Below are 15,789 nucleotides of genomic sequence, written 5' to 3' on the forward strand. Positions count from 1 at the left end.
AAGGAGAGAATGAGGGTTTCGGCTGATACACACCGGCGCCCCGCTCCGGTCTTTGCTCCTGGCGACTTAGTGTGGCTCTCCGCCCGTAACATCAGACTGCGAGTTGAGTCCACTAAGTTTGCTCCTCGCTACATTGGCCCGTTTAAGGTTCTGGAACAGGTCAACCCTGTGGTCTACCGTTTGGCTATTCCTCCACGCCTTGGTATCACCGATACTTTCCACGTTTCCCTCTTAAAGCCCGTTCATTTGTCCCGGTTTTCCGAGTCATCTGCTGGGACATCGGGTTCATCCACGGATGAGTTTGAGGTGAATGCTATTGTGGGGTGCAAGGTGGTACGTGGCAAGAAATTTTATCTGGTGGACTGGAAGGGTCACGGCCCAGAGGATAGAACCTGGGAGCCTGTGGAGCACATTCGGGCTCCGCTGCTTATCGCAGCTTTTGAGCTTAGTGAGGCTCAAGGAGGGGGGGGCCCTAGGAGGGGGGGGGTAATGTTAGGAGTCGAGTTTCCTCTGCTGCACAGGGGGAATCTCGATCCGTGTCTGCTGCGGTCTCCCATTCGGTATCGGCCGCAGTGGGCTCTGCTCAGCGGAGACGTCGCTCCCAGCGTCTCGCTGGGGCTGATTCGGTGCATAGGGTCACTACTGCCTTTTCTGGCTTTCCTATGGTACCCTGCACTGATCTGCGGCGAGCGAGCCTCTTTGGGACTAAGTCCTTGTTTACTCACACTGAGCATGCCCAGGGCAGGGTCTCCCATTGGAGGTCGAGGGTCACATGTTCGGTCACATGCTCAGGTGCTGCAGTACATTCCATTGGTCCTTCTGGAAAGTCCTGAAAGGGCAAAACATGCTCAGGTACTGCAGCACTTTCCATTGGTCCTTCTGGAAGGTCCTGAAAGGGCAAAAACTTCAGTAGCAGCTTCCTGTGCTGCAACTATATAAACTGCGCATGACCGCACGGCCATGCGCTAGTATCGTCTTTTGCTATATGCTTTGCGCCAATGTGGTCATGTGTTTGTATGTGTTCAGGGACCCGGCTGAAATAAGCCCCTAGAATGCTGGCACCTCCGGCGAGGAGATTGTGTATAAGTGTGTTCAGGGACCCGGCTGAAATAAGCCCCTAGAATGCTGGCTCCTCCGGCGAGGAGATTGAGTATGCATGCATGACCACTCACTGCTCACATCTGGGTAGTTGGGCTGTGCCTCTGTGAAAGTCTAACAGGGCACAGAGCTCACCTCTCGCGGTTACTCTGTGAAGCTAACAGAGTTAGTATATACCGCCATATAGAGCCGCCATTATTTAGCAGCAGGTACTTTCCTGCACGGTGGATCCCGGGTTGCGAACGCACCAATTCCTTTTAATAAACAATATATTTGGTGCGTTCCGCCAACCCTAACATGGTGTTATGCTTAGCTATTCATAATGCAGCCTGCTGACAGGTCAATGATCCTTCAGCGATTTGCCTCCTATTTTACTTACAGATTGTTACGTGTATTGAAAAAAAAATCACATTCAGCAGGCAGGCAAAGGCGTCTGCACTGCAACATGATCACATATTTATTATGCATGAAATTGTTATTATTATTTAGTCATATACAGTTGTGCTCAAAAGTTTCCATTTTCCAGGATAATTTTTGCTTTCTTGGCCATTTTTCAGAGAATATGAATGATAACACCAAAACTTTTCCTCCACTCATGGTTAGAGGTTGGGTGAAGCCATTTATTGTCAAACTACTGTGTTTTCTCTTTTGAAATCATATGACAACCCAAAACATCCAAATGACCCTGATCAAAACTTTACATATCCTGGTGATTTTGGCCTCATAACATGCACAGAAGTTGACACAAATGGGTTTGAATGGCTACTAAAGGTAACATCCTCACCTGTGACCTGTTTGCTTGTAATCAGTGCGTGTGCATAAAAGCTGAGTGAGTTTCTGGGATACAGACAAACTCTTGCATCTTTCATCCAGCCATTGACTTTTCTGGATTTTGAGTCATGGGGAAAGCAAAAGAACTGTCAACGGATCTACAGGAAAAAGTAGTTGAACTGTATAAAACAGGCAAGGGATACAAAACGATATCCAAGGAATTGATAATGCCAGTCAGCAGTGTTCAAACTGTTATTAGCAAATTGAAAATCAAGGGCTCTGTAAAAACAAAATCATGGTCAGGTAGACCAACAAAATTGTAATCTACAACTGCCAGGAAAATTGGTCTGGATGCAAAGAATAATCCACAAATAATATCAGCTGAAATACAGGACTTTCTGAAATCTAGCAATGTGGTGGCTGTTTCAAGATGCACAATAAGGAGGCACTTGAAGAAAAATGGGTTTCATGGTTGAGTCGCCAGAAGAAAGCCATTACTGCGCAAATGCCACAAAGTATCTCACCTACAATATGCAAAACAGCACAGGACAAGCCTTAAATCTTCTGGAATAAGGTAATTTGGAGTGATGAGACCAAAATTGAATTTTTTGGCCACAACCATGAACGTTACATTTGGAGAGAGGTCAACAAGGCATATGATGAAAGGAACACCATTCCTACTATGAAGCATGGAGGTGGATCGCTGATGTTTTGGGGATGTGTGTGCTACAAAGGCACAGGAAAATTGGTCAAAGTTGAAGGAAAGATGAATGCAGCATGTTATCAGCAAATGCTGGAGGCTAATTTGCACTCATCAGCCAGGAAGCTGCGCATGGGACGTACTTGGACGTTTCAACATGATAACAATTCACAACACAAGGTCAAGTCAACCTGTCATTGGCTACAGCAGAACAAAGTGCAGGTTCTGGAGAGGCCATCTCAGTCTCCTGACCTCAATATCATTGAGCCACTTTGGGGAGATCTCAAGCGCGCAGTTCATGCTACACAGCCCAGGAATTTACAGGAACTGGAGGCTTTTGCCAAGAAGAGTGGTCAGCTTTACCATCTGAGAAAATAAAGAACCTCATCCACAACTACCACAAAAGACTTCAAGCGCTCATTGATGTTAGAGGGGGCAATACACGGTATTAAGAAATGGGGTATGTTAAATTTTTATCAGGGTAATTTGGATATTTTGGGCTGTCATTATGATTTAAAAAGAGAAACCACAGTAGTTTGACAATAAACGGCTTCACCCAACCACCAACGATAAGTGAATAAATAGTTTTAGTGTTATCATTCATATTCACTGAAAAAAGGCCAAGAAAGCAAAAATTCTGTTGGGGTATGTAAACTTTTAAACAGAACTGTACATTTATTCTGAAAAAAACAAAAATCTCTCTCAAAATTGTGTCGGCCGTGCCAGCGCAGTAGCATCTATCAGTGATCCAATAGATGCTACTGCACAGGCGCTGCCGACGCCATCTCGGTCGAGACATTTTTTTTTCCTCTAGCAACGTGGCGCCGGAAGCGAATGCGCAATAACATCTATCAGATCGCTGCACCATTTTGAGAAAGATATATATACAGTTGAGCTCAAAAGTTTGCATACCCGGCAAACCGAACAGTAGTATACTGAGCCTGGAGAAGAATATATGAGTGTCTAAAATATTTATCAGGAAGCTTTCCTCATGCCTTCACCTTCCATGTTCATAAAAATGGGCATGGACATGTAAAGTGTGATTGTGGTTTTGCGATATTGAGAAGATCATTTCAATGTCAATGCCAATGCCATTGCCAATGTCAATTTCAATGCCATTCAGGAGGGCGTTAAACTAGAAGAAGAGGGGACGGGAAGAAAAACATTAGACTCGAACAAAGACGACCCAGGAAAACATACTCAGAAGGGAGGTAAGAACATTTCTAAAACAATCCACAGTGAGGAGATTGGAACAAAACAAAATCCTCTAAACTGCATGCTCGCAAACGCCAGAAGCCTGACAAACAAGATGGAAGAACTAGAAGCAGAAATATCTACAGGTAACTTTGACATAGTGGGAATAACCGAGACATGGTTAGATGAAAGCTATGACTGGGCAGTTAACTTACAGGGTTACAGTCTGTTTAGAAAGGATCGTAAAAATCGGAGAGGAGGAGGGGTTTGTCTCTATGTAAAGTCTTGTCTAAAGTCCACTTTAAGGGAGGATATTAGCGAAGGGAATGAGGATGTCGAGTCCATATGGGTTGAAATTCATGGAGGGAAAAATGGTAACAAAATTCTCATTGGGGTCTGTTACAAACCCCCAAATATAACAGAAAGCATGGAAAGTCTACTTCTAAAGCAGATAGATGAAGCTGCAACCCATAATGAGGTCCTGGTTATGGGGGACTTTAACTACCCGGATATTAACTGGGAAACAGAAACCTGTGAAACCCATAAAGGCAACAGGTTTCTGCTAATAACCAAGAAAAATTATCTTTCACAATTGGTGCAGAATCCAACCAGAGGAGCAGCACTTTTAGACCTAATACTATCTAATAGACCTGACAGAATAACAAATCTGCAGGTGGTTGGGCATTTAGGAAATAGCGACCACAATATTGTACAGTTTCACCTGTCTTTCACTAGGGGGACTTGTCAGGGAGTCACAAAAACATTGAACTTTAGGAAGGCAAAGTTTGACCAGCTTAGAGATGCCCTTAATCTGGTAGACTGGGACAATATCCTCAGAAATGAGAATACAGATAATAAATGGGAAATGTTTAAGAACATCCTAAATAGGCAGTGTAAGCGGTTTATACCTTGTGGGAATAAAAGGACTAGAAATAGGAAAAACCCAATGTGGCTAAACAAAGAAGTAAGACAGGCAATTAACAGTAAAAAGAAAGCATTTGCACTACTAAAGCAGGATGGCACCATTGAAGCTCTAAAAAACTATAGGGAGAAAAATACTTTATCTAAAAAACTAATTAAAGCTGCCAAAAAGGAAACAGAGAAGCACATTGCTAAGGAGAGTAAAACTAATCCCAAACTGTTCTTCAACTATATCAATAGTAAAAGAATAAAAACTGAAAATGTAGGCCCCTTAAAAAATAGTGAGGAAAGAATGGTTGTAGATGACGAGGAAAAAGCTAACATATTAAACACCTTCTTCTCCACGGTATTCACAGTGGAAAATGAAATGCTAGGTGAAATCCCAAGAAACAATGAAAACCCTATATTAAGGGTCACCAATCTAACCCAAGAAGAGGTGCGAAACCGGCTAAATAAGATTAAAATAGATAAATCTCCGGGTCCGGATGGCATACACCCACGAGTACTAAGAGAACTAAGTAATGTAATAGATAAACCATTATTTCTTATTTTTAGGGACTCTATAGAGACAGGGTCTGTTCCGCAGGATTGGCGCATAGCAAATGTGGTGCCAATATTCAAAAAGGGCTCTAAAAGTGAACCTGGAAATTATAGGCCAGTAAGTCTAACCTCTATTGTTGGTAAAATATTTGAAGGGTTTCTGAGGGATGTTATTCTGGATTATCTCAATGAGAATAACTGTTTAACTCCATATCAGCATGGGTTTATGAGAAATCGCTCCTGTCAAACCAATCTAATCAGTTTTTATGAAGAGGTAAGCTATAGACTGGACCACGGTGAGTCATTGGACGTGGTATATCTCGATTTTTCCAAAGCGTTTGATACCGTGCCGCACAAGAGGTTGGTACACAAAATGAGAATGCTTGGTCTGGGGGAAAATGTGTGTAAATGGGTTAGTAACTGGCTTAGTGATAGAAAGCAGAGGGTGGTTATAAATGGTATAGTCTCTAACTGGGTCGCTGTGACCAGTGGGGTACCGCAGGGGTCAGTATTGGGACCTGTTCTCTTCAACATATTCATTAATGATCTGGTAGAAGGTTTACACAGTAAAATATCGATATTTGCAGATGATACAAAACTTTGTAAAGCAGTTAATACAAGAGAAGATAGTATTCTGCTACAGATGGATCTGGATAAGTTGGAAACTTGGGCTGAAAGGTGGCAGATGAGGTTTAACAATGATAAATGTAAGGTTATACACATGGGAAGAGGGAATCAATATCACCATTACACACTGAACGGGAAACCACTGGGTAAATCTGACAGGGAGAAGGACTTGGGGATCCTAGTTAATGATAAACTTACCTGGAGCAGCCAGTGCCAGGCAGCAGCTGCCAAGGCAAACAGGATCATGGGGTGCATTAAAAGAGGTCTGGATACACATGATGAGAGCATTATACTGCCTCTGTACAAATCCCTAGTTAGACCGCACATGGAGTACTGTGTCCAGTTTTGGGCACCGGTGCTCAGGAAGGATATAATGGAACTAGAGAGAGTACAAAGGAGGGCAACAAAATTAATAAAGGGGATGGGAGAACTACAATACCCAGATAGATTAGCGAAATTAGGATTATTTAGTCTAGAAAAAAGACGACTGAGGGGCGATCTAATAACCATGTATAAGTATATAAGGGGACAATACAAATATCTCGCTGAGGATCTGTTTATACCAAGGAAGGTGACGGGCACAAGGGGGCATTCTTTGCGTCTGGAGGAGAGAAGGTTTTTCCACCAACATAGAAGAGGATTCTTTACTGTTAGGGCAGTGAGAATCTGGAATTGCTTGCCTGAGGAGGTGGTGATGGCGAACTCAGTCGAGGGGTTCAAGAGAGGCCTGGATGTCTTCCTGGAGCAGAACAATATTGTATCATACAATTATTAGGTTCTGTAGAAGGACGTAGATCTGGGTATTTATTATGATGGAATATAGGCTGAACTGGATGGACAAATGTCTTTTTTCGGCCTTACTAACTATGTTACTATGTTACTATGTAATGTCCTACTAAGAGCTCTTGTGTGTTTCTGGATTCAATATGTACTCAGCAGTTTTTATTTTCCACTGTCATAGAGAAGACACATGGATGTCACCACTAGAATTTACATTCATTTAACAAAGCTCGTTAAAGGGTCGGCATTGACTTTTAGTATTGCTACTTCCTATAGGTGGCACTAGAGTTCTAGTCCTCTTCCTCTCTGAAGAGACAATTTGTGTGTATATATGGTCATGGCCGAAAATATTGGCTCCCTTGAAATTGTTCCAGAAAATGAAGAATTACTCCCAGAAAATTATTGCAATTACACATGTTTTGTTATACGCATTTTTATTTCCTTTGTCTGTATTGAAACAATGCAAAAAAAAACTGATAAAAATTGGCAAATTGTACAAAATTTCACACAAAACAGGGCAGGACAATATTGCTGGCACCATCAACTTAATATTTTTTGCATACACTTTGAAATAATTAACTGAAATTAATCGCTTTCTATAACCACCAACAAGCCTCTTATACCTCTCAACTGAAATTTCAGAGCACTTTTTCAAATTACTCCAGGTCTCTTGTATATGAAAGCGTCTTCTCCCAACAGCAATTTTAAGATCTCTCCACAGGTGATCAATGAGATTTAGATCTGGACTCCTTGTTGGCCACTTCAGAACTCTCCAGCGCTTTTTTTGCATCCATTTCTGGGTGTTTCTTGAAGTATGATTGGGGTCAATGTTCTGCTGAATGACCCATGACCTAGGACGCAGACACAGCTTTTTGACACAGCACTACATTGCGACCCAAAATCCTTTGATAGTCTTCATATTTTATGATGCCTTGCGCATAGTCAAGGCACCCTGTTCCAGAGGCAGCAAGACAATCAGAAAATATCTTTGTACCTCGACCATATCTGACTATAGGTACTGTGTTCTTTTCTTTGTAGGATACATTCCATTTTCGGTAAATAGTATTATGATGTGCTTTACCAAAAAACTCTATTTTGGTCTCATCTGTCCACAAGACACTATCCATCAAGTTTTCTTTGAAACTTAATTGGAGCTGCTCGTCCACCACTCCAAGTATCATGAGTTGCAACCTTTCATAAATTTTTCCGTGCCATCCATGTCCAGTGAGATTATCTATAGTGCCATCATGGGTTGTAAACTTTTTGATTATGTTGCACACCATGGACAAAGGAACATCAAGATCTCTGGAGTTGGACATGTAATATTGAGATTGTTGATATTGTTTAACAATTTTGGTTCTTAATCGTTCAGACAGTTCTCTTCTCCTCTGTTTCCATGCTTAGTGTGGCACCCAGACACACAATACAAAGGTTGAGTCAACTTCTCACCTTTTTATCTAGTTTCAGGTGTAATTTTCATATTGCCCACACCTGTTACTTGCCACAGGTGAGTTTGAATGAGCATTACATGCTAGAAACAAAGTTTACCCACAATTTTGAAAGGTGTCAACAATTTTATCCAGCCCATTTTGGGGAATCGGTGTGAAATTATGTCCAATTTGCCTTTTTTTTCCCTCAGTTTCATTGTTGTGTTCCAATACAAACAAAGGAAATAATCAATTGTATAACATAATGTGTAATTTTTCTTTTTAATACAATCTGTAGACCATGATACTTCCAATGGTAGACTTACACCTGAAGAAAAATTGACCTCAAGAATTACTGGTGTATTGTTCCCGCTATTAAACAATTCTCCCCATGCTATACCCTGAATCCTATTAACATTTTACTTAGGGCTATCGGGTTTAATTGACCTGTCCACAATTACCCACAAATCAGTCTTGTTTTATCACTACTGTTTTCCTCGTTTGACCTGGAAGTTTCTAACAACATGGAGATGGTGTAGCATGGCACAGCTAAATATCCCACATGCTTCTCATTCTTTTCAAATAGCTCAAAATGGAAGAACATGGCAAGCATCAATCTCATTGAAATGTAATTGACTTAATAGGTCCCTGGTGACCACTTTCCCGAGTTAGGGTCCCGCAGAGCAAATAAGCTCTAGATGCTGTTTATTTGCCATGAAAACAAAGTCATCGGTTGTCTCGTTAACTCTAAGTCTTTAATAAGCCCTTGTATAGTTTTCTGGAGGTTCACTAGGGAACCTAAACAAAATTTTTACTTAGTGAGGTGGTGGGGATTACGGGTCTAATCCTCTAGCATCATAGCTTTATGGCAGTCACTCATCTTTGCCACATTAGAATGTACATTGCACATCTACTTATTTTTGAGGACATTTTATATATTTTCTATCTGCATTATGATTTTGTCACTATTTAAATGAAATACCCCCTGCCATTTCCACAAACTTTGAATAAATCAATATACAGTATGCACATAGAGGAAATTTTGTAATATTCCTTATCAAAGAAATCTGCTTCTTTCACAAATTATTAGTCACTAGGGTTGAGCGACCTTCACTTTTATAGGATCGGGTCGGGTTTCACGAAACCCGACTTTTGGAAAAGTCGGGTCGAGTGAAATCGGCCGATCCTATAAAAAAGTCGGGGTCGGGGTCGGCCGAAACTCGAAACCCAATGCAGTGCATTGGGTTTCCATGGTTCCCAGGGTCTGAAGGAGCGGAAACTCTCCTTCAGGCCCTGGGATCCATATTTAAGTGTAAAATATAGAATTAAAATAAAAAATATCCTTATACTTACCCTCTGACGCGCCCTGGTACTAACCGGGAACCTTCCTTCCTTAGAATCAGCCTTCCAGGACCTTCGGTGACGTCGCGGCTTGTGATTGGCCGCGCGGCCGCCCATGTGACCGCTCGCGCGGCCAATCACAAGCCGCGACGTCACCCGCGACGTCACCGAAGGTCCTGGAAGGGCTGATTCTTAGGAAGGAAGGCTGTCGGAAGGAAGCAGGGCGCTTCTGAGGGTGAGTATATTCCTATTAGGTATATACTCACCCTCGGAAGCGCCCTGCTTCCTTCCGACAGCCTTCCTTCCTAAGAATCAGCCCTTCCAGGACCTTCGGTGACGTCGCGGCTTGTGATTGGCCGCGCGAGCGGTCACATGGGCGGCCGCGCGGCCAATCACAAGCCGCGACGTCACCGCGACGTCACGGCAAGGTCCTAGAAGCGCGGATTCGAAGGAGGAAGGCTGCCGGTTAGTACCAGGGCGCGTCAGAGGGTAAGTATTGCAATATTTTTTATTTTAATTCTATATTTTACACTTTAATCTGAATTCCGATACCAATTCCCGATATCTTAAACATATCGGGAATCGGGATCGGAATTCCGATTCCAGATTCAAAAGATCGCCGACTTCATGGCCGACCCCCCACTGGGGTCGGGTCGGGTTTCATGAAACCCGACCTTGCCAAAAGTCGGCGACTTTTGAACAATTTCGACCCGTTTCGCTCAACCCTATTAGTCACCTCTTCCTTTTCCCCGGTCTCCTGCACTCATCATTTTACTCAGAAATACAGCTAAAATCCATCTTGCTCAAGACGTGATAGGCTGCCAACTCTTTGAAGAATCACATTACAGCTGTCCATGGAGAGAAGAAGAGTGAGAGACCCATCAGTGTTTCTTTATTTCCCTGCAAAAATAATGTGTATATGACTAGAGATGAGCCGTGGATGTTCGGGTTCAGACGAACTAGAGTTAGAAGTTCTGTAAGAGTGTGACAGGGACTGTCATATATCTCTTCCTCTTATAACAGCTTCTTATACAAAGTGTATGATTTTATTGCATTTTTGTGATTGTTATGATGCATGAAACTGCATAGAGTTCTATAGGCACTGATGTACTTGGTTAATGTAATGTTTTGTGATTAATACAGTGTCTTGCGAAAGTATTCGGCCCCCTGGAACTTTTCAACCTTTTCCCACATATCATGCTTCAAACATAAAGATACCAAATGTAAATTTTTGGTGAAGAATCAACAAGTGGAACACAATTGTGAAGCTGAACGAAATTTATTGCTTATTTTAAATTTTTGTGAAAATTCAAAAACTGAAAAGTGGGGCGTGCAATATTAGTCGGCCCCTTTATTTTCAGTGCAGCAAACTCCCTCCAGAAGTTCATTGTGGATCTCTGAATGATCCAATGTTGTCCTAAATGCCTAATGATGATAAATATAACCCACCTGTGTGTAATCAAGTCTCTGTATCAATGCACCTGCTCTGTGATCGTCTCAGGGTTCTGTTTGAAGCACAGAGAGCATCATGAAGACCAAGGAACACAACAGGCAGGTCCGTGATACTGTTGTGGAGAAGTTTAAAGCCGGATTTGGATACAAAATGATTTCCAAAACTTTAAACATCCCAAGGAGCACTGTGCAAGTGATCATATTGAAATGGAAGTGCAGCGCCCCAGAGATCTGGTCGTTGCAGTATGACACTCTGCCACTAAGGGGAGTGATGGTACGTCTGATGGCACTGAAGGAATTCTATTGACCAGGTATCACCAGCACACATTACACTTCACACTCCGGCCACTAGGGGGAGCAAAAGGCTTTATTTATTGGGCCACTCCTCACACTGGTAAAACTAGGGGTTGGATAGGAAGTTAGTCAGAAGCTGACTGGGTTGGATTCAGGCAACATCCCGTGGCAGGGGGTTTTGCAGGGAGAAGACACAGGGGGGTCCCTGTCAGGCGTGGGAACCTGGCAAGCACCTAGCGACCAGAATAGAACATTACGGAACCGCACCTGCACACCCTGCGGTGGTATCCTAAGAAAGAGACATGAAGCGAAGGATATTGTGGAACAGTGAGAAACGAGATCAAGCACAAAGGAGAACCAGTAGGAGTTGTGCCGTGAGACCGAGGCAACATCCTACTGAGGCGCGTACCCGGTGGCCGGAACACCGAGGGAGTAACTGACTCTACGCTTTACTTCAAACTCCGCAGGACAGTTAATTATAGGTTGGCTGTCTCACCTAAACACCTACGAAGACATAGGGGGCAACTGTGGGAGAGGGGCATCTCTAGGGTCCCGGAAGAACTCCAGGCCTTCCCGGGTGCGTCCTAGCCAAAACATTCCTGGGGGATGTTGAACTAGAAAGATCTGGAACGAATTAGAAAGAATGAACGAACGAGAACAGAAGTTGTGAGGACTATTCCGAATGCTTAGCAGGGTAGCACTACAACACACAGGTGCTATTGGTAGGCAACGATTTCCACCTGCAAAGGGAATTCTGGATGTGCCCATCGGACCGGCCAGTCTCAGATAGCCCTGTTAAGCGTGCTCTGGATTGAGGATCCTGAAGTCTTCAGTAAAGAGGTAAAGAGACTGCAACCTTGTGTCCTCGTTATTGACTGCACCTCACACCATCACCATCCACCTTACTGGGAAGCCCTGGGGACATACTTCACCTGTGGGAAGGTATACCATCCAGCTGCCATTCCATCACCCCAGCAGACCCCGCAGCAGCGTCGGTCACCCTGACCGAACACCACAGGTGGCGTCACGAATCCCTGACAGACAGTACCACCTTTATTGGACGCCCCTTAGCAGGGTCGCGGACCGGGTCTAGCCACCGTGACAGCCTCGGAACCGAACCAGAGAGGCCCGGTACCAAGAACTCGTGGCCCTGTGTCTGGGGGCGCTCCAGAAGGAGAATCATACCACTGCAAATCTACCAAGACCCGGCCGTCCCTCTAAACTTTCATCTCAAACAAGGAGAAGACTGATCAGAGATGCAGCCAACAGGGCCATGATCACTCTGGATGAACTGCAGAGATGTACAGCTGAGGTGGGACCTTCTGTCCATAGGACAACAATCAGTCGTATACTGCACAAATCTGGCCTTTATGGAAGAGTGGCAAGAAGAAAGCCATTTCTCAAAGATATCCATAAAAAGTGTCATTTAAAGTTTGCAACAAGCCACCTGGGAGACACACCAAACAAGTGGAAGAAGGTGCTCTGGTCAGATGAAACCAAAATCGAACTTTTTGGCAACAATGCCAAATGATATGTTTGGCATAAAGGCAACACAGTTCATCACCCTGAACACATCCACACTGTCAAACATGGTGGTGGCAACATCATGGTTTGGGCCTGCATTTGTTGGGGGTCGAGTTCCCACCTCTGCACAGGGGGAATCTCGGGCATTCTCCGCTGTGGCCTCCCATCCTTCTCCTGCCGCAGTGGAGCCTGCTCGGCGGAGATGTCGGTCCCAGCATCTTGCTCAGTCTCACTCCGTGCAAAGGGTTACTGCTGCTTTTCCTGCTTTTGCCATTGAAGTCAGTGCTGGGCAGCGGCGAGCAGATGCTTTTGGGACTAAGTCCTGCTTTTCCCCTTCTCCCGTTGGAGATCGAGTGTCACATGCTCAGATACTGCAGCAGATCCCATTGGTCCTTCGGGAAGGTCCTGAAGGTGCTCAACTTCTGTGGCAGCCTCCCATTGGTCCTTCTGAGAAGGTCTTGTACATGCTGCAGCTATAAAAGTTTCGCATGACCATGCGCTAGTGTACTTTTGTATACGTGTGTGTTGTGAGACCAAGTCGTTCTTTAAAATCCCCTCCCTACTGTATGACTGTTCGCATATGGTGTTTGGCTGCTATCTAGCGCCCGGCTGTACTGTCAGCACTATAACACACAAAACAGCGTCTACTGCTGTGACCGCCAGTGCAGCGCCACGTGCCATTAGAGCGCTTCCTTAGCCAAAGTCTGGGTGGTTATTGGCATCCGCCAGTACGGCACAACTCGCACTCTTGTGCTCAAAACTATTTATCTCTTACACCCAGTAGTGGTGTCGAGCGCAAGTAGTCTAGACGGACTCAAATCCCGAGTCTTAAGACTGAGTTCGGTGACTCCTTACTTGCGCTCTTTGTGCGGTACAGTGGCCCTGTGACTTAACAGAGTTCGCTTCCACCGCCATATAGCGCTGCCATTTGCTAGCAGCAGGTTCTTTCCTGCACTGTGGACCCCAGACTGCGAACTCACCTAATAACATCTCACTATTTACTCGGTGCGTTACTCCAGTCCTAACAGCATTTTTCAGCAGGGACAGGGAAGATGGTTAAAATTGATGGAAAGATGGATGGAGCCAAATACAGGACCATTCTTGATGAAAACCTGTTGGAGTCTGCAAAACACCTGAGACTGGGACGGAGATTTGTCTTCCAACAGGACAATGATCCCAAACATAAAGCAAAATCTACAATGGAATGGTTCACAAATAAACGTATCCAGGTGTTAGAATGGCCAAGTCAGAGTCCAGACCTCAATCCAATTGAGGATCTGTGGAAAGAGCTGAAAACTGCTGTTCACAAACGATCTCCATCAAACCTCACTGAGCTCGAGCTGTTTGCCAAGGAAGAATGGGCAAGAATTTCAGTCTCTCGATGTACAAAACTGATAGAGACATACCCCAAGAGACTTGCAGCTGTAATCGCAGCAAAAGGTGGCGCAACAAAGTATTAAGTTAAAGGGGCCGAATAATATAGTACGCCCCATTTTTCAGTTTTTGAATTTCCACAAAAATTTAAAATAAGCAACAAAATTTAATTCAACTTCACAATTGTGTTCCACTTGTTGCTGATTCTTCACCAAAAATTTACATTTGGTATCTTTATGTTTGAAGCATGATATGTGGGAAAAGGTTAAAAAGTTCCAGGGAGCCGAATACTTTCGCAAGGCACTGAGTTTAATGCAATTTATGTGTAGCATACAGGGAAAGTACAGGATTATGTTTGGAGCAGGAGGTATAGGATAGGGCTCATAGTTTAGATTAGTGGAAACCAAAAAGAGAACGCTTAACTTATGATCTTAATAGGAAAAATGCAGATCAATCGGTGTGAACATAAAAATACCTTTATAAGACAAAATGGTAAACGATATCCAATACTTATTTCTCACTGCAAAATGCAAATAAATTTATATAATTTAGACAATGTGATTTTCTGGATTTTATTTTTACTTTCAATGTTAAAATTAACGGGATCTGCGGAAAAAACTAGCCACTGAGAAACATGCTGTATTTCTTTCCAACAAGTGGAAGCCGGATGTGGAAGTGCATGAGGGAGACAGGACAGCACTCATGGAAACTGTGAAGCCGGATGGAGCATCCCAGGGGCTGAGGGAGCCATTAAACGAAGGGATAGCTCTGGAGGAACAAACAGAGAACGTGGAAACATACTGTGCTGTTACTGAATTATACTCAAGATGCTAAGTAAAGTTGAACTGTCTGTTAAGAAGCGAGCATCCCCTGATTTATGTGCGGACGTTCTTGGATCCGGAATCATGGAGACAGAGGAGGTCATAACGTGAGCACACGGGAATCGGGACACTGTTTATTTCTAGGGTGCCAGGGTGTGGGAACACAGCAGCCCCTCGCCCATGACCACCACACTGTGAACCTTACAGTTCGGTTCAGACCCGAACTTGAACCAGAACCCAATACAAGTCAATGGCTACCCAAACTTCGGTGGTTTAAAATGGCTGTAAAATGTCATAATAAGGGCTAGGGCGCTGAAAAAGGATGCTAAATGGGGATAAGAGCAAGACAACTTCCCTGCAAACAAATTTGGATAAGAAAATAACTCAAAATAACATAATAAAAAAAGAAATAAATATTATCTTGAATCATGAAGCGGAGGTCCAAGTCGAGGTTGAGGTGGAGGTGAAGGTGGAAGAGTCGTAGAAGGAGGAGGTAGCCAACACTGTTTTTGTGACTTGTTCTTTTTTCTTCTTGATATTGGAGGGGTATTTTGAAAACAGGCAGTGTAATATTCTGCTGGCTACTGTCTCTCTGTATACAGGCCATGTAATAGTTTTAAAATTTGGGGGTTAAAAACAATGAGGGGAGCATCAAATAGGAGATGTGGCTGTGTTGATGGTGGTAGTGGTGTAGCTTCTGCAGGGAGAGAGAGGGCATTGTCGAGCTGTGTTTGCTAGGCACCCCAATTAAACACGTTCCTTTGGTGCAAGCAGGCCACAGGATGTTTTGCGTAATTTCATAGGCTCGAGTACAGTTGGATGAATTGTGAGGCCAGAAGTAGAGGTGGTTTTAGATTGGTTGGCTAAAAGTGCCTTCAGTTCCTCTGCTTTGACTTCCACTCGGTCTCCTGCTGAAATCTCTGAT

This window comes from Ranitomeya imitator, chromosome 4, assembly GCF_032444005.1.
Source record: "Ranitomeya imitator isolate aRanImi1 chromosome 4, aRanImi1.pri, whole genome shotgun sequence".
Classification (NCBI taxonomy): Eukaryota; Metazoa; Chordata; class Amphibia; order Anura; family Dendrobatidae; genus Ranitomeya; species Ranitomeya imitator.